Raw genomic sequence first — 18,971 nt, forward strand, 5'->3', positions numbered from 1 at the left:
ATACAACAGGCAGAACAGTAACTGCTACATAACAGGAGTGGAAGGAAGATCTTTTTTTTATGTAACAACAAGTCATCACTCATCATTGGTGGACATAAGCTTTTGTTATTTCTGTACTAAGAAGAAAAGTGATACTATACAGATTATATTGCTGGAGAAAGTTCTGCCTCAGTCCTTTTCCTAGCAAAGTTCAGGGGAATGTACTTAGAAAAGATGTATCTGTTTTGAAGTGTCTGCTCAGCAATGAAGCTAATAAAGAAAATCCAGAAGTAAAATATTCTTGAAAGCAAAAAGATTTGACAGTGAACTCATGGAAGAAAATTAACACTAAAGAAACTATGATAGCTGGTCCGTAAGATGACAAAACAATACTTTGGCCTTCATTTCTCTTTGTTCATTTGTTTTTTTCATTTCTTTCACTATTTTCTAGTCTGACAGTCCCACTCCCTAGGTCTTATTCAGCAATTAGAGCTAGTAGTTTGCTAAATCGTTTATGTACCTTAATAAAATAACTCTAGGATACTTTATACTCTTAAAAGTTCTCAAACATTGATAGGTTTCAGTTGTGCCAGCTGCTCTCTTCTCTCATGCCCCCCCCCCACACACACACTTTTTTTTTTTTTTTTAGAATCCTGGAAGTTTATTCTTTGGTACTCAAACATGACTGAGAAACCTAAATGAGACTCTGCAAGTGATTCAAAGGCTTGTGAAAATGCCTTACAGTGAGAGACTTTAAAGAGTTCTATCTGTTTATCTTTATCAAGAAGATTAAGAGGTGAATTGATTATAGTCTCTGGGTAATTTCACAGGGAGAAACTACTGAGTCTAAAGGGCTCTTTAATTTAGCTGAGAAAAGCATAACAAAACCAATGGTGGCTCATAATTGTAGCTTTTCACTCCAGAACCGCAGTCAAGACCTGGTGGTGTCACGTATCTCAAACAGTTCTTCCAAGGTACAGCACGTTGACAAGGGGCACTGCATCAGGCAGTGTTCAAATGCGTGTCTAGGCTCTCCATGTTCCCATTCAGGGTAATTCCTCAGCTTCCATGTGGTCATCGTGTTACCAGTCTTTGCCACTCCAGCTCTTGCTCGTTGGACACTCAAGCCAGATGAATTCAAATAAATAGTGAAGGTGATTTACAAATGGAACGAGTGACCCAGTGAGGTGGTGGATTCTTCATCTCTTGAGGTCTTCAAATCAAGACCAGATGCCTTTCTGGAAGATATGCTTTAGTGAAACACAAGTCCTCGTGCTCAATACACAATGAAATGTAGGTGAAATGTAATTTCCTGTGATATACATGAGATCAGACTAGATGATCGAATGATCCCTTCTGGCCTTAAACTATTAATCTAGATCACTGCAAATTAAGTTCTCCAAAGATGGTGTCTATAGATGAAAGGACAAAAGCTGCCGTTTCAGAAATGGTTTTATACATACATTACTAAAACAAACAATACCCCCATAGGAGAATAAGGCCATTGTTCAGCCTCTTCCTTCCCAGAACTGGCCTCTTAGCAGAGGCCAATCTGCTTTGGAGGCAGGGGTGTCTAAAGTGCCCATTTAACTAAGGAGCTAACTAGAACCCACCACGAGCCCTACTACGTCTGGTTGCTGGAAAGTCAGGGCGTGGCAGGACGACTTGTCAGAAGGTGGTGATTCATCATGCTCCTGAGGGTCCAGGTGCCTTACTCCTCGAGATGTAGTAAATGATCGATTATGTGGGTGGACGGCCAAGCTGCTGCTCCTCAAATGGCTTTTGTTTTCCTGGCTAAACCCATTTAATTTAAAATCTCAGTATGCTAGAACAAGCTCTCCTATACAACTCATGTAAACAGAACATGATTATACACTGGATTCAGTAGTGCAAGTAAGCCAGTATGGCCAAGTACGCCGTACCATTAAGACATTTATTACCGGTATGCCATACCGGAAAGACACATTTTCAAGAATGAATTGTAGAGCCATGCGCAGATACAAACATCTATCCGCAGATGTGGATATCTGTAGATAGAAATTGGTATCTGCTGAACCGCAGGGCTCTCCTGGGAACCTCAGTGGCAAAAGGAGCAGAACACGGGGCTGACACACTCAGGAGCCCTGTGCCAGCAGCTCCTCTGACGCGGCTGTACCGGTACTGCCCCCAGCCCCATCCTCCGGTGGGGCTGTACAGACCCCAGACAGGAGAGACAGCTGTGTGGAAGGGCTGGGGGCAGTACCCCTTCCAAAGTGATAGAAGCTAAACTGAAAAAAAAAACCCTCTCTTCTGTAATAAATGTAATCACATGAGGAGTTAGACTGGTATACCTAGCTTGGTTTAAACTCGCACCTTAGTTTATACTGGTATAACTACAGTAGTTTAACTATACCAGTATTCTTCAACTGGTAAAATTTTCCCTTGTAGGACAAGCCATCCACATAAGACAGACAAGAGACAACTGGTGGATATATGCAGACACAGGAACACAGAGAAATGATACAATGCTGGTCAACATGATACGCTGGGATCCCAGCTCATCAGCTGCCTAAACATCAAGATTTTTGTAGGCATCACATCAAAAGAGAGTTGTCAGAAGGGATCCAAAGGGGGACAATGAAGTTGTGTTGCAGATGTTTGTGGGGATTTCCTCCAAACCACGAGGGCAGCATGGGGGGAAGCATTACAGTACTTGTTTGACAATTTAACAAGTGGGCAATAAGGGCTAGCATTGCTGGCTGAGCAAAGGCAGGAGTCAACAACTCAAGAGTACATGAGAGAGTATGCTGGATGGAGATGGGTCTGTAAAAGGCCTAGAACATATAGACAAGTAGTTTATGTTGGATGTTGTGGCGCCCATGGAGAGATGCAAAGAAAGCGGTGACATGGTCAAAGTGATGGGCTAGGGCAACAATTTTTGCAGCAGAATTTTGAATGGATATAAGCAGGGCTGGGTTGCACTTGTCAAGTCCAAAGAAGATGATGTTGCAGTAGTTGCGATATGAGATGATGAGAGCTGTAGCTGTGTGGATGGAGTGGAAAGGCCATATCTTAGAGAGGTTTTTAGAGCTGTATTTGTACAGCACCTTGCGCAATGGAGCACAGATCTGGATGAGAGCTTCTGGGCTGTACTGCAACATAAATCATAACTTAGTTGTATCATTAAATAACTAAATGACCTGATTTACTCAACACTTTCTGACTAATTGAGATAAATGAACACAATACCAGTTTAAAGTGTCTGGACTCTGCTTCCATCTTGAAGTGATAACATAGTTAATTAAATGTCCACTTAATTTGCCTGACTAATTAATAACTGAGAGTGTAATTAAACTCAGTGCTTTTAAGTGTTTATTCCCATCCCAGCATGCAAGGATTTAAAATGACAAGATCATAAAGTGTGAGTACAACAGAGCACAAGACTGCTACAAATAAAGAATCCATAAAAAGTGACAGGCTACAGAATGAAAGGGTATTAACCTAAAATAAATTAGTGTCTGTCCCGCTCTGAAGCCAGATGGTCATATCAGCTCATTTTATAGGACTATAACAAATGTGTCAATAAAGTTTCTATTATAAGGTTTCCAAGAATGTAAATACAGATACTGCATTTACAATATTTAATCAAGGGCTGGCTGAGTCAGGGGAAAGGGCGTGGCTGAAACCAAACCTGACACTGGAATGTTATTTGTGAGCATTGTTGTAGTTCACTATTTTTCTTGCTCAGCTTTTTGGCACATGCAGGATAAACGGGAGGGAATAAAAACCGGTCACCTACCTTTCGTAACTGTTCTTCGAGATGTGTTGTTCATGTCCGTTCCATTAGAGGTGTGTGGGCACCCAAGTGTGCAATCGCTGGAGATTTTTGCCTTAGTGGTGGCCGTAGGGTCGACTGTGGCACCCCCTTGAGTACCACGTTCATGCATCAGTATATCAGGCACCGCCGACCCTACACCCTCTCAGTTCCTTCTTGCCGGCGACTCTTACAGAGGGGCAGGAGGGTGAGTAATAGAATGGACATGAGCAACATATCTCGAAGAACAAGAGTTACAAAAGGTAGGTAACTGTTTTTTCTTCTTTGAGTGCTTGCTCATGTCAATTCCATTCTAGGTGACTCAGAAGCAGTGCCAATGGAGGTGGGCTTGGAGTTCACAGTTTTGTAGCTAGCAGCACTGCACGGCTGAAGCCAGCATCCTCCCGGGCCTGCTGGGTAAGTGCATAATGGGATGTAAATGTGTGGACAGACAACCACATAGCAGCTCTACAGATCTCTTGGATCGGCACATGAGCCAAGAAGGCCGCTGATGACGCTTGTGCTCCAGTTGAGTACACTTTGACTATCGTCAGTGGAGGCACACTTGCGAGCTCGTAGCAGTATCAGATGCAGGCTGTAATCCAGGATGAAATCCTCTGAACAGACACTGGGTGACCTTTTATCCTGTATGCCACAGCAACAAACAGTTGCGTAGATTTACGGAAAGGCTGTGTCCTGTCAATATAAAAGGCCAGCGCCCTCTAAACATCCAGGGCGTGTAACCTGCGCTCCTCTTTGGAACTATGGGGCTTCGGAAAGAAGACTGGTAAGAAAATGTCCTGGCAGGTACGAAACTGGGAAACTACCTTTGGTAGGAACGCCGGGTGCAGCCGCAACTGGACCTTGTCCTTGTAGAACACCGTATAGGGAGGTTACTACATAAGCACTCTGAGTTCAGATACTCTGCAGGTGGACGTAATTGCCACCAGGAACACCACCTTCCAGGAGAGAAGGAGAAGAGAGTTGGAAGCCAGACGCTGAAATGGAAGTCCGATGAGCCTTGACAGCACAAGGTTCCAATCCTAGGGAGGGACCGGATCCCAGACATGCGGGTAAAGACACTCCAGACCTTTCAGGAATTGGGCCGTCATATCATAAGTGAAGATAGACCTGCCTTGGAACGGAGAGTGGAAAGCCAAAACAGCAGCCAGGTGGACCCTGACTGACAACAGTGACAAGCCCTGGAGCTTGAGGTGCAGGAGATAGTCCAGGATCACCTGCAGGGAGGCCTGCTTGGCCCGGACACACCAATCCAAGGCCCAGCACATAAACCTTTTCCACTTTGCCCAATAGGTCGCTCTGGTGGAGGGCTTTCTGCTACCCAGCAAGGCCTGTTGCACTTGGGTCAAGCATCCCGCTCGTCCGCATTTAGCCACGCAGCAGCCATGGTATGAAGTGCAGTGCCTCCAGGTTCAGGTGCAGGAGACTGCTGTGATTCTGAGACCGGTACGGCCAGAGAGGGAGTTGCAGTGGCTTGGCTACCGAAAGGTCCAGCTGCGTGCCTAACCAGTGGTGGCGAAGCCACTCGGGAGCTATCAGAATAACCTTCGCCATGTCCCGCTTTATTTTCACTAGGACTCTGTGGATCAATGGCACTGGTGGGAAGGCGAATATCAGGGCCCCTGACCATGGATGTAGGAAAGCATCCGACAGGGAACTCCCGTCCATCCCCCGGAGCGAACAGAACACATGGCATTTCCTGTTTTGGCAGGACACGAACAAATCCACCTGGGGAGTCCTCCACTTCCGTAAGATCATACTGGCTGCCTCCAGATGGAGGGACCGCTCGTGGCAAGACGAGAAGGTTCTGCTGAGGCAATCCACTAGCACATTCTTGGTACCAGGCAGGTCTGCAGCTACCAGATAAATGGCATGCTGCAGAAGTGCCAAAGGTTGAGAGCTTCTTGACAGAGGGCTGACGACCTGGCTCTGCCCTGTCTGTTGATGTAATACATTGTGGCGGTATTGTCCATCAGGACCTGCACTACCTTGCCCCTCAGGTGGCAAGAAGGCCTGGCAGGCCAGGCGAACCGCTCTGAGCTCCCTGACGTTGATGTGGAGGGCCAGATCGTCCCACACCCATCAGCCCTGGGTGCTCAGCTTGCCCAAGTGGGCTCCCCAGCCCAGGTCTGAAGCATCGGAGACAAGGGTCAATGATGGGGACGGGATCACGACCCAGCATCCAACCACCAATCCAGGGACGACAGGATGTGATCCGGCACCCTGACCATTCAGTCTAGATCATGTCTGTTAGTGGTGTAAAGCGACGCCAGCCACGCTTGCAGAGGCCAGACGTGGAGTCAAGCATGACTGATCACATAGGTACAGGCAGCCATGTGGCCCAACAACCGCAGGCAGGTGTGAGCCATGGTGAGCAGGTAGCTCCTCACGTGGGAGATCAGATCCGACATGGCCTGAAAACGCGCCTCTGGGAGGAAGGCTCTGGCTCGTGTGGAGTCGAGAACCGCTCCGATGAACTCCGCGTTGGACTGGCCTTTAAGGTGGATATTTTCTCATTTATCAACATGCCTAGCTTGTGGCAGGTGAAACGCACCAGATCGAGGCTTCTCTGTCCTTGGTTCTGGGACTTGCCCTTGATGAGCCAGTCGTCGAGGTATGGGAAGACCTGGACTCCTGGATGTCTGAGATAACCGGCCACCGGACCACATATTTGGTAAAAACCCTTGGGGCTGATGAGAGGCCAAAGGGGAGCGCCATGAATTGGAAATGGCGTTTGCCCACTATAAACCAGAGGAAACGCCTGTGACTTTGGACTATAGAGATGTGGAAAAAAGGCATCGTTCAAGTCAAGGGTGGCGTACCAGTCTCCTGGATTCAGGGAGGGGATAATGGACGCCAGGGAGACTTGTTGAGGCATCGCGGGTCCAGAATGGCCTGAGGCACCCTTTTGCCTTTGGGATTAGGAAGTAGCGGGAGTAGAAGCCCTTTCCCCTCATGTCCCGAGGGACCTCCTCCACCGCCTCCAGGCACAGGAGGTTCTCGACCTTCTGAATGAGGAGTTGCTCATGAGAAGGGTCCCTGAAGAGGGATGAGAAGGAGGGGGGATGGGAGGGAAGGGCAGCCAAAAATTGCAGGCTGTAACCATGAGATGCTATGTCCAGCACCCAACGGTCCGAGGTGACTTGGGACCAGGCCAAACGGAGGGGACATAGACTGTGGAGGAAAGAGCGGGTTGGATCCTGGACAGTGACTGCCCTCAAATCGAGCGCTTCTGGTCCCCGGAGTGCTTTGCTGGACTGGGTTGCGCAGGTGAGTGGGAGGAAGAAGGGCAACGGTGGCTGAACTAGTATTTCTGTCCCTTCTTCTTGCAGGTCCCTGGCAAGACTGCCAAGGCTTAGGTGGCAGGGGCAGCTGGAACTGCTTCCTCGCAGGCTGCGATGTATGCATTCCCAGTGAGAGAAGAGTGGCCCTGGTGTCCTCCAGTCCATGCAGCCTTGCATCAGTCTGGTCTGAAAAGAGACCATTCCCATCCAACAGGAGATCTTGGATGGAGGTCAGCATTTCCAGGGAGAGACCTGCAGTCAGAAGCCATGCCTCATCACCACCGCCAACGCGACCACCCTGGCTGCCGAGTCTGCCACGTCCCATGTCATCTGAAGGGAGCACCTGACAGCCACAGTGCCCTCCTCCATCAGGGTGCCAAATTCTTGAGCCAACCCATATGGAAGGGACTCCTAGAACTTATGGAGAGTACCATAAGCTAAAGTTGTAACGGCCCAAGAGGGACTGATAGTTTGCAGATCTGGTTGGCAAACCGTCCATCTAATAAAATCTTTCTCCCGAACAGATCCAACTGTTTGGCCTCTTTATATTTAGGAGTCAAACTGGTATGCCCCCGTTTGTCTCTTTCATTGGCCGCAGAGACCACCAGCAAGACTGGGGGAGGGAGAGTGGGTATAGAGGTTCTCGAACCCCTCAGCCGGGACAAAGTGCTTCTGTTCAGCCCTGTGAGGGGGGAGGAATGGAGGACGGAGTTTGCCAAAGATCCTTGGCAATCTTAAGAACACCATTGTGCACCAGTAGTGCAACATGTTTTGGGGTGGAAGCTGACAGGACATTAAACAAGGTGTCCGTCTGCTCAGCCATTTCCTCTACCTCCAGGCTCAAGTTCTCGGCCACCTGACGCAGCAGGGCCTGATGTTCTTTGAAATCGTCTGGCGGGCTTGCCCTCGAGGGTCCTGCAACCGTCTCATCCGGGGACGAGGATGATGACTGCAGCGCTGGGGGAGGTTCCAGGGCATCTTCATGCTTAGCGGTGGGCGCTGTTCCCTCTGCTCCGACCACCGGGCGTGCCTTGTGCACCGAGCCCAGTGCCATCGGTGCCACCAGCTGCTGCTCCGAGGTGGCGGCCGATGAGTGGTGAGAAGGGGGCATCGCCACAACCAGCATTCCCCATGCGCCCCAATAAGGTCACTAGTCATGCTGCCAAGTCAGCGACATCGACATTGACGCAGCCTTGGGTGCCCATTCGTGCTGGTGCAGACCAGGCGAGGGGCTGACCTGGGCTTCCTTGCTGGAGGAATCCCCTTCCAGTGACCACGGTGGGGCGGTTAATGCCTGGGTCTGCTTTCTGGCTGTTGCTGTTGGGAACCGGTGCTGGGGGGGACTGAAGACGTGATGGGGAGCACTCCCACTATGTAGGTGACTGGGACCTGTGCCCAGATGATTATCTGCAGGATGGTGAGTGGCGTCGGTAGTACGGCGACCAGCATCTTGCTCTAGGTGATCCGCGTTGAGATGGCAGCGACCGGGAACGTGGTGCTGGTGACAGAGGACAAGCCCCACAGCATCCGGGCTGTGGCTCTGGTGACTTGTGGCGCAGAGGTGGAGAGCGCTGCTTCGTCTCGGGGGATCAGCAATGCAAGGGAAAGCACTCCGACTAACCACCACGGGCTGTAAGAAGGAACTGAGAGGGCATAGGGTTGATAGCGCCTGATATATCGACGCATGAGCGTGGCACTCAAGGAGGCGCCACTGCCGACCCTACAGATACTGCTAAGACAAAAATCTCCAACGACATAAGCAAGCACTTGAAGAAGAACCTAGGGTGCACAGGCAACCTTAATTCTGGCATTTCCTATCATTCGAGTGCTTGACTTTGCAACCTCACATGTTTAGTTTTGGTATCTTTCCTAAGCTTTCCTGAAAAAAATGGAAATTTCATTATGTGGGATGATACTATGCCCATATGGCTCATCAGTAGGGTTGGAACTTTTAGATTCACAGTGTAGACTTCTGCCACTTGAGCTAATATAATAACTGGTAGTGGCAGTAGTCTGTTAACCTCTATGTGAACCAGCCACTGAAGGGGGATGAGACACGCTTTGTCACTGGCTTTCATGGATCTTTGCTAACAGCAGAGGAATGGTGAGACTCAGCAATCTTGGGTTATTTTCCAACCTCCAGAGGTAAGCGTGCTGTAGTGGTCACAGACATTTATACCCCTATTCCCCCCAGCACTACCCCTTTTGGCCTTGTCTCTACCTGCTTGTCCCATCTAACCCTTTCAACTGACTTCACATACACCCTGCCAATCCCTGGCTTTCAGTCCTCATATCCTTGCCCAGCCAGTCCAGCCTCCCCCGGCCCTTCAGACTCCCATTCCCACCTGGGGCCTCTCATTTGATCTCTCCATGACTCAGGCCTTCCCCACCAGGCTCTTTGTTTCCAGTAACGCAGCTTCCTCCTGTTCCTCCACTGCTTGGAAGTCAGTAGCGGGAGCCTTGGTAGCAGAGGAGAGACAATCCCCCTGTTCTCAGTTCCTGTGCCTGGCACCACAGCAGCAGTGGTGGCAACCGTGGGGCACCAACCCCCCCCAATATTTTTGCACTTGCTCAAAGTTCCATAGGCTGTGGAGCTGGGCGGGGGGAGGAAGGGCTATGACCCAACCACTTGTAAGCAGTAGTCCTGTACTAAATCAGTGTGGCTGCTGTGGGCGAGCCCTGCTGTGTCGCTCCAGCTGCCTGGTCACAACACCACTGAAATTTGACTCATACCAAATTTCAGCGAGTGACATAGTGACCTGGTACACAGGATCACAATACCATTCAAATTTGGTCCAGCCGCCCCCCTGGCCAGATATAGGGGTGTTGTGACCTAAGTTCCCTCTAAGCTGCACAGCTGCCTGTTAAGCCCTGCTCAGGGTTGTGGCGAGCAGAGGCACCCCACCCCACCGGCCCCAGTGCGGACCTGCCACAGTGGAGAGAGGCACCCCTCCCCCGGCGCCAACCCCAGCATGGACCTGCCCGGACTTGCCACGGCTGGGGGAAAGGAGCCCCTCCCTTGGCCAGGCCCAGGCCTGCCGGAGCTGCCGGGACAGGCACTTCTCCCCCGGCCCCGAGCTGCTGTGGCGAAAGAGGGCTGGGGGGAGTCCTCTCTCCCCACTGCAGCCCCTGGGCAGCCTGCACCCCAAACCTCTCATCCCTGGCCCCACCCCAGAGCCTGCACCCCAACCCTCTGCCTCAGCCCTGAGCCCCCTCCCACACTCCAAACCCCTCAGCCCCACCCCCACCACATGAATTTTGTTAGGTGCACCAATATGAAGGTAATGTGTCACACATCACTTCCATATTGTGCAAATAACAAAATTCATTCCGCACATGGATGTAAAAAATTAGAGGGAACACGGGTTGTGATCCAGGCACATGGGGAGTGTTCCTGTGCGGTGGAGCTTCGGGGAATCCACTGACAACTCAACTGCTGGCAGCACTGGCTCAAGCACTGTGTGGTAAGAGGGAGGGAAGACTCCCCAGCCGAGGGAGACCTGGGGTCCTTGTGGGAGGAGGGGGAGGCAAGTGGGGAGCAGAATGGGGCCCTGCTAGTGGAATTTTGTCCTCCCCAAGAAATATCTCAATTGGTGCCACTGCAAAGCAGCCCCTGGTTGCTGGAATGAGCAGTTGTAGGGAAAGTCTTGATTATCCCCAGGCTGGTGCACGTTGGATGAATCTTTGGGGAATTTGGCTGCCAAACTCTAAGAAGTTTCTACTGAATACATGAGAACTGAGATTTTTCAGAGGCTTATAACTTGGCCAAATTTGGGGCATTTTTCACAAGAATAGCAAAAAAACCTTGCTCTGACAGAAATGCTGTACTCCTGCCAAATTTCGAGTCCATTCTCTAAAGCTTCTCAACAAAATCGTTGTAAGTAGTTTAACAACACAGGAAAAGCATATTTTACCTTAATCTCTGTCTTGGAAATGACTGAGCTATTTTTACTGAAACTTTCCAAAAAACTTCAGCCTAAGGCAGGAAGATTTCAATTTGCACAATTAAAGTTTGGCAAAGTTATAAGCAACTGAAAACAGAGTCTGATAATGCAAAGTGTCAGGCAACTTTAATTATAGGTGGTGCTATCAGCTCCATCTATAATAAGGAGGAGGGCTTGCCAACAAAAAGATGTTTTAAAACAATTATTTGGTACAGTCAAGTTGTGCCTATTGTTAGATTAGGTAAATTCATGACCCTATTGCTACCCTCTTCCTTCCTCCCCTGTTGTTGGTCAATGGTCACACACTTGTGGAGCATTCTGTCCTACGTTAGGTCCTAAGCATTTGGGGCAGAAACTATGCCTTCCTTTCCATTTGTTTTGCACTTAGCATAACTGGGCCCCAATACCTTAGCTCAACTCGTGCTGCTGCACTACAAGGGAGTAATAATAATCTGTTAATTGGAAACTATTACGATTTTTAACTGAACATTTGTTTTAAGTTTATTTCATTTTTTTCATGTTTTAAATATATTTTAAAATCCATATGGAGTGATGAGAAAGAGGGCTGAAAACATTTTTAGCCCAGATCTGAATTGTTGCACCATAAACAAATAATTCATTCTTTTCCCCGTCTGTACGTATTTCCTTTACTTTGTCAGAATACCTTCTGTCCTCTGAGGCCCCCAATCCTGCAAAGACATATGTGCAAGCTTCTCTTTAAGCACTTGGATAGCTGAGTTTGATAGAACTGCTCAGCAGCTTAAAGTCGGGCACATGTTACCTCTTTGTGGTTCTGAGCCCTAAAGCTTGTAGGTTTTTTTTAATGTGTTTCCTCCGAGCGGTTAGTGTGGACATGCCCAGCAAGAGAATGGTGATGCTGACTCACTGTTTCCTAGTCCTTAGTGAACTGGAGGGAAAAAAACACTCGTGTCTTGGGAAGACAAGCAGCTGTTTTGGGGAAACTCCTTTCTCTGAGTGGAGTAAGGGCAGCAATTGGGGGAAAGGGCAGTGAATTTGAGACCTTCCAGACTGATGTGGAGACATTTATTTTGAAAAATCAGGAAGGAGTTGCATAGGGTGGAGCAGAAGAAAGGGAGTTGTGAAGACCAAATTTTTAACAGTAGTCAACTGTAAACAGAGTAACAGTCTGTAAACAGGATCTCTGAATAGAATAATTAACGGGCACATGTGAAGAGGAGAGGGATCCTTGCTCATCAGACATCAGAGGGCAAGCCAGACAGTGGAGGAATTAAGCACAGGCAGAGAAGGCCACACAGCTGAATCTACATCAGCTTTGAGGGGCTGTTAAAATATCCAGTAGCCAGGTTCTTTGAATATTATCCTGATCTTGCATAAGTCAAAGTATGTTATCATTTCATTGTAACTTTGGTTTAATAAAAAGTTGCAAACACAATCCAGTGAAGGAGGGGTATACTAGAGCAGCAAACCACACAGCATCCTGCACTGCCAGGAAGGGGGGAAGAGATGGCCCCATTATGGATGTGTAGCTGGGGCAGTTCTTCCTGTGGGGTTCGCTATGACAGATCAAAGGTTTGCGGTTTGCAATGTTATAAAGACTGATAAGGTAGGTGCTTAGGTGAGCTGATGTTTTGCCTTGTCTATACCAGCAGAGCCCCCTAGCGTAAATGCAATGTATGCCAACAGAAGGCATTTTACTACCACCATCTCTGAATGACATTATCTATGCCGATAGACACACTCTTCTGTCAGCACAGCTGTGTATACACTGGGGTTTTGCCAGCATAGCTGTATCGGTTAGGGCCCCCACATAGCTATGCCGACAAAATTTTGTAGTGTAGACCCAGCCTTTACTCTGACAGCTCAAAGTAGGATCAGAAAGCAGAGGAGATGCTACTAAGATGGGTGGAGATGCTTCATTTTGATTGGTTGTTTTTCCTGTCCGTGGCTAACTGTGTGAAAAGAGTCCTGTAGTTTGTACGGGTTGGCCAGTTCAACAGGAAACAAATGAACAGGGAAGGGGATAAAAAGACATTTTTGGTATATAAGCTGAGATGCTTCCCAAAGAGCCTGAGGCAAGGAGAGGCTCTTTAAGGCTTGGTCTACCCATAAAACTTAGGTCAACATACCTAAATTGCTCAGAGGTGTGAAAAATTCACACCTCAGAGAGATGTAGGTAAGCTGACCTAAGTCCAAATATATTCACCAATGGGCCAATGGAAGAATTCTTCCGTCAACCTCGCTCCTACCCCTTGAGGGGGTGGATTTACTAAAGCAATGAAAAAACCTCTTCCCTGACTGCAGTAAGTGTGTACACTACAGCACAGCAGCTGTGCTGCTGCAGCACCTGTAATGCAAACATACCCTAGAGAGAGAAAAGTTATTTACAAAAGCCAAACCCCACTGAGTCTCCTCTATAAATTGCCATAGCGATTGACTTTTGGCTCTTTTATAACATTTGTTGTTGTATCTATATTTGAATTCAAAATTCTAGAATTTTCCAGCCCATCTACTAAATGTTATGTTGGTCAGATGAGAAGTAAAAGAAAAATCCAAGTCAGGAAGGAAGGAAACAATCTTTCTTTGTATCTCAACCAAGAGTGCATATGAGGCCGAGCAGAACAAACCAGAGAACCTGAGGCCAAGCAACTTGAGATTCCCAGTGTCTTGGGTGGTCTTTGCTGTTAAATTCCATTACTGTCATTTGTGGAGGATGTTTGTCTTCAAAACCTGACTGAAATTGGGGTAAGAGAACATTTCCTAACCAGTCTGTACAGTATATCATGAGCAGAGCACATTTGTTAACATAATATTTTTTAGCCTAAAACTGCCAATTTAGAATGTGTGCCCCAAACTTAAATGAGCTGATCTTGGAGGCTAGGGACATGGTCAGGCCCTATTTAAGTTTCCTGGCACAGATGGATGTGTGTTTACGCTGTAAAAGCCGCTTTTGCCTGCCCTAGCTGTAGCTCCACACTCAATGTTCTTCCGAGGGGCAAGAGAAATCTGAGAGCGGCTGGGGCAGGAAGTGTATGTGATAAAACACACTGACCCTATCCCCTGACACTAGCGCCCACCCCAAAGCCTGCTCTGAGTTCAGGTGTGCAGTGTGTAGCTCTGTGGATTTTAGGGAGAATTGAGCGGGGCACAGCTGTTGCCATAGATCCTTTGCCCTGCTTCTCTGCCCCCTTTGGGTGATTTGTACTTCCCAGGGGCACATAGCAATGTCTGTACCTCCCAAGTGCAGGGACTGCAGTTGTACATGTCCTGGCACGGGGCGCACAAAATGGGGAGGGGCTCTTTGTGTCTTTCCCATCAGCCCTGTGCATGGGCCAGTCAGCATTTGACCCTAGTGAGCAAGACAATTGTCCTCTAGTAACCTCTTTACCACCCCTCCCAAAGAGAGAGCAGTCTGAGCTCCCTGCTTAACCACACATTTCACAGCGATTCCATCTACCCCCACTGGAAATCAAAGGTGGATCAGCTCTTATGAATCCAGAATAAATACATTACTCATCTTACCTGGCCTATTTGTCCCACTTCCACTAGCAATTTTCCCAGAGACAGACTCAGTGTATGACTAATGGGATTTCTTTTGGGTTAGACTTCCAAGGTTGTCTATTCGAGGGAAGAAATTTCATGTTTCAGCAACTTAGATGTTGGCTGTAGTTACTGAAAAGAATGGAATTGCATTTAGTCTTTTAAAATCCTTATAGGCCTGGCTGAAAAACAGAAAAATCATTTTAGTGTTGCATGTCTGAGAGGTCAGTGAAGCAGAGTTCTTTGCTGGCACACAATAGACAATGTCTCAGTAATCCCGCTTCCCAGGCTGGCGGAGATAAAGCATATTATACAGTAAATCAGTTTCATCTTTAGCAAAAGGGTCTGCCATTAATGTTCTCTAGAAATCCCTCACTAGCCAGGTGTGTAGCAGCATGAACCTACAGTACACACTCCCACCAGTTAATGTATTTGCACCAGTCCTTCACTTTAGCAAATTCTTATGAGATTATACTTGTTGCCCAGCATAAGGCAGGAGAATTTTGAGAGGGACAATGGGCCTCAGAAGTTCTGAGTTCAGTTCCTTGTTCTGCCACAGATTTCCTGTGTGACTTGGGCAAATCACTTAATCTCATTGTGCCTCAGTAATTAAATTCTCTGTGCTTCTATCATCTGTAAAATCATCCCTTCATCTGTCTTTTCTATATAAAATAGAAGCTCTTTGGGCAGGGATTGTCTTCTACTATGTGATTGTGCAGTGCCTAGCCCAATGGGGCCTTGAGCTTAGCAGGGAACAATAAGTGCTACTGTAATATGAATAAATAATAAGAAAAGAGGCCAGATGCCTGGCCCCCATCCAGTTCCTTTTCACTTCTAAGAAAAGCAGCTGGGAAGCTGCTCAGCAAAGTAGCCTGTCAAGCTGCCCCTAATGGGCAGGCGGCGATATCCTTGGCATCAGGGAATCCTCAGGTGGCACAGAGCTGCCATGCAGGTATTTGGGGGACTTGTCTGCAGTTGCAGAGTTTGCTGCTGGAGGGCAGTGATCCTGATCCAGTGGAATGACCCCTAGGCCAGTGTAAATTAGAGAAGCCCATTATGCCAGGGGTTTAATTGGACCCTGGTTATACCCAGGTTCAGGGGAGTGGAAAGGTGGCGTTAGATTCACTTTCCCTTCATCCTCAGGTCCTGCACTGAGCACAGCTTGGCCAGAACCCGGCCTGCAGTCTTTTTGTCCTTACAACTGCGTTGAAAACAGGAGAAATCTTATTGGAAAGTTTGGTCTTCACCAGCTCCTTATTTATTTACCCCCTTGCTGTCTGAATTCTTCTCTCTTTAACCTGCACAGGGATGTCGGCAGTCACTGTCCTCTGAAGGGCACAATGTCAGAACTCTCGGCAACTCACCACACAAGGAATTAGGATACATGGTACAATCTGGACGAAGCATCCTCTGACGCTTGTTTTGTCCTGACTGGGGATGTAGGGGAATGTAACTGTTTTCAAAATGGCTTTTCACCTTGAGCCTGACCCAGCGCCCATTGATGTCAATGGGGGTTTGTCATTGACTTCAGTGGAAGATGGCTTGGGCCCTTTATCAGAAAGTTTACGGCTCGCTGCAAGTTTGATCTCCATGTGATATATCTGGAAGCTTTCAATTATCACTCTGCCTGTTGAAATGGGAAATTGACTAACTGTTATCTCTGTTAGCTTGTCAAATTAAGATTGGTTCCATCAGATCGTGATTACATTTATGCTGAGCAAGGTTGCTACTGAGTTCTTTATGTCTGATCCTACTTTGGTGGAGACTTTTTTTTTTATCCCTTCTGAGGGCAGAGAGATGCAGCCTGTGTGTTTGCCTTTTGCAAAGGATGCTAATCTTGTTTGGACCTCCTATTTTACCCCCTCCACGCAGCTGAGGACACAGCCTCTTCCATTGTAGGGACTGAGTAGCAAATAATCCATATTTAGTGGTCCACGAAATGAAGAGCAACTGGTGATTCTCACACCAGCACTTTGACCATTTATCTCCATGTGAGAGCTTGTTAATCCTCAAGAAGCTGTTTGAAAATGACAGATTCCTAACATTGTTTCTTTGCTCTCACATGTTTAGTATGTATTCAGCTAATCTAAGTCAAACAAGAGTTGACTTCAGCATTCATTGCCCACTGTGATGTCCTTATCAAAGTCCTTATCTTTTTCTCTGGGTCCTAGTAACAGAGTCCTTGCCTCCCTTTTCTATTAATCACAGTTACCCTTGGCAGTTCAGAGACATTGAGGGCCATGTTTTCCAAAGAGCAGTCTCCTTCTGCATCCAAGTTCACGCCACATGGAGGGCCCCATTTTGAAGACCGTGCCACTCTACCCCTGCCAGCATGACCTTATGTGCAAGGTCATGCCACCAGGGGGCAAGCAGCGCACTCTTCAAAATGACATCTCCTATCAGATACCGACAAAACCATGTCCAGTTTTGTCTGAATACTGGACGGGACAAACCCTAGAAAAGCAGGACTGTCTGGTTTAGTACAGGATGAGTGGCCAACCTACCTGAATCCTCCTGAGAGATAGCAGTAAAACTTTCATGGAGATATGCTGCAGTCCTCTCCCAAAAGTTTGTAGGGATTATTTCTTCCTCTGTGGTAAGACACCGCCCCAGCCAGTCAGCAATAATTTCAGCAGGCATCATTGCAGTACACAGTTGAGCAGCATATGGGTGAGAGCAGCCTTGGGACGCCAGCAGCTGTCCTCTCTCTGCCTTTGTTACCCTCCGGAGTGAGATATCAGTTAAAATCACCGCCACCAGGGACGGTTTTAGGAATCGGGCCCCGCACCTAAGAGGGCTCCATGCCTTAGGCGCCTTTTTAATTTTTTTTACTCACCCGGCCACGGTCCGCTCCGGGTCTTTGGCGGCACTTCGGCGGTGGGGGGTCTGCTCCAGGTCTTTGGCGGCATTTCAGCAGTGGGGGGTCCTTCAGTGCCGCGGAAGACCTGGAGCTGAGTGAAGGACCCCCCACCGCCGAAGTGCCGCCAAAGACCCGGACCGCCGCCGGGTATTCAAATCGGGCCCCGCAGGTCCTAAAGCCGGCCCTGACCACCACCTGTGGAAAATGGTGCCAGTATTCAGTGTAATTGTCCTATAATCATAGTTTCATGCAACCGAGCAATTCCCCCCTCATTTCCCTCACCCCGGTGGGATATATTCACCATGGCTGGTGCTGTGACTGGCACCATGCACAAGCAATCCCGAGCAGAAGTGTCCATATGAAACTAGTTTAAAACTTTAGGGGAGCCAGGGAAGGGAGTTCTGAATCTTAACGTTCACTTTCCGCTGTGACTATACTGACATTGGTACCTCTGTGTGTTTTATCTGCAGCTGCTGTCATTGAAGCCTTGTGGTAGTCTTCCCCTCCACACCCACGGACCCCTGAGCCAGATAAGGACGAGAAAGAAGATGACTCAGGATGACATGTTCAGTGAGATCCTGCAAGCCAGTGCTGCATCAGACTGTGAGCAAAGGGCCTGGAGGGTGAGTACTGCAGACAGCCTGCGAAGGAAAGAGCAGACAGGACAGTCGTCTCTTTTCCAACCTGAAAAGTCCCACTCTTTTTAATCTCTGCTCAAATAGAAGCTGTTCCATATCCCTAATCATTTTTGTTGCCCTTTTCTGAATCTATTCCAATTCCAATATATCTTTTTGGCAATGGGGTGACCACATCTGCACGCAGTATTCAAGATGTGGGCATACCATGGATTTAAATAGAGGCAATATGATATTTTCTGTCTTATCTATTCCTTTCCTAATGATTCCCAACATTCTGTTAGATTTTTTGATTGCTGCTGCACATTGAGTGGATGTTTTCAGAGAACGGTCCACAATGACTCCAAGAGCTCTTTCTTAAGTGGTAACAGCTAATTTAGACCCCCATCATTTTATATGTATAGTTGAGATTATGTATTTCAATGTGCATTACTTTGCATTTATCAACATTGAATTTAATCTGCCATTTTGTTGTCCAGTCACTCAGTTTAGTGAGATCCCTTTGTAACAATTCGCAGTCTGCTTTACTACTTAACTATATTGAGTAGTTTTGTATCATCTGCAAATTTTACCACCTCACTATTTACCCTTTTTCCAGATCATTTATGAATATGCTGAACAGCACTGGTTCCAGTACAAACCCTTGGGGGACACCACTATTTACCTCTCTCCATTCTGAAAACTGACTATTTATTCCTATCCTTTGTTTCCTATCTTTTAACCAGTTACTGATCCATTCCTCTTATCCCATGACAGCTTACTTTGCTTAAGAGCCTTTAATGAGGGACCTTGTCAGAGGCTTTCTGAAAATCTAAGTACAGTATATCGACTGGATCACCCTTATCCACATGCTTGTTGACCCCCTCAAAGAATTCTAGTAGATTGGTGAGGCATGATTCCCCTTTACAAAAACCACATTGACTCTTCTTGAACAAA

General features: G+C 47.7%; 1 long non-coding RNA gene across 23 annotated transcripts in view; it reads right to left on the minus strand.

The window, feature by feature from the left end:
* LOC101947176 (uncharacterized) overlaps nt 1-18,971 on the minus strand; it is a 73,719-nt gene that overhangs the window by 5,072 nt on the left and 49,676 nt on the right. For 9 of the 23 annotated variants that reach the window (XR_010591036.1, XR_010591039.1, XR_010591029.1 and 6 more), the window contains 4 exons: nt 17,850-18,041; nt 17,045-17,595; nt 14,523-14,672; nt 3,758-9,536 (listed from right to left, as the gene is read on the minus strand). This is a non-coding gene — a long non-coding RNA (uncharacterized LOC101947176). Of the gene's footprint in view, nt 1-3,757; nt 9,537-14,522; nt 14,673-17,044; nt 17,596-17,841; nt 18,042-18,971 lie in introns of all 23 variants that reach the window. The other 14 variants (XR_010591037.1, XR_010591028.1, XR_006175312.2 and 11 more) reach the window with 13 other exon arrangements.

This window comes from Chrysemys picta, chromosome 10 (assembly GCF_011386835.1).
Source record: "Chrysemys picta bellii isolate R12L10 chromosome 10, ASM1138683v2, whole genome shotgun sequence".
In the NCBI taxonomy this organism is placed as follows: Eukaryota; Metazoa; Chordata; order Testudines; family Emydidae; genus Chrysemys; species Chrysemys picta.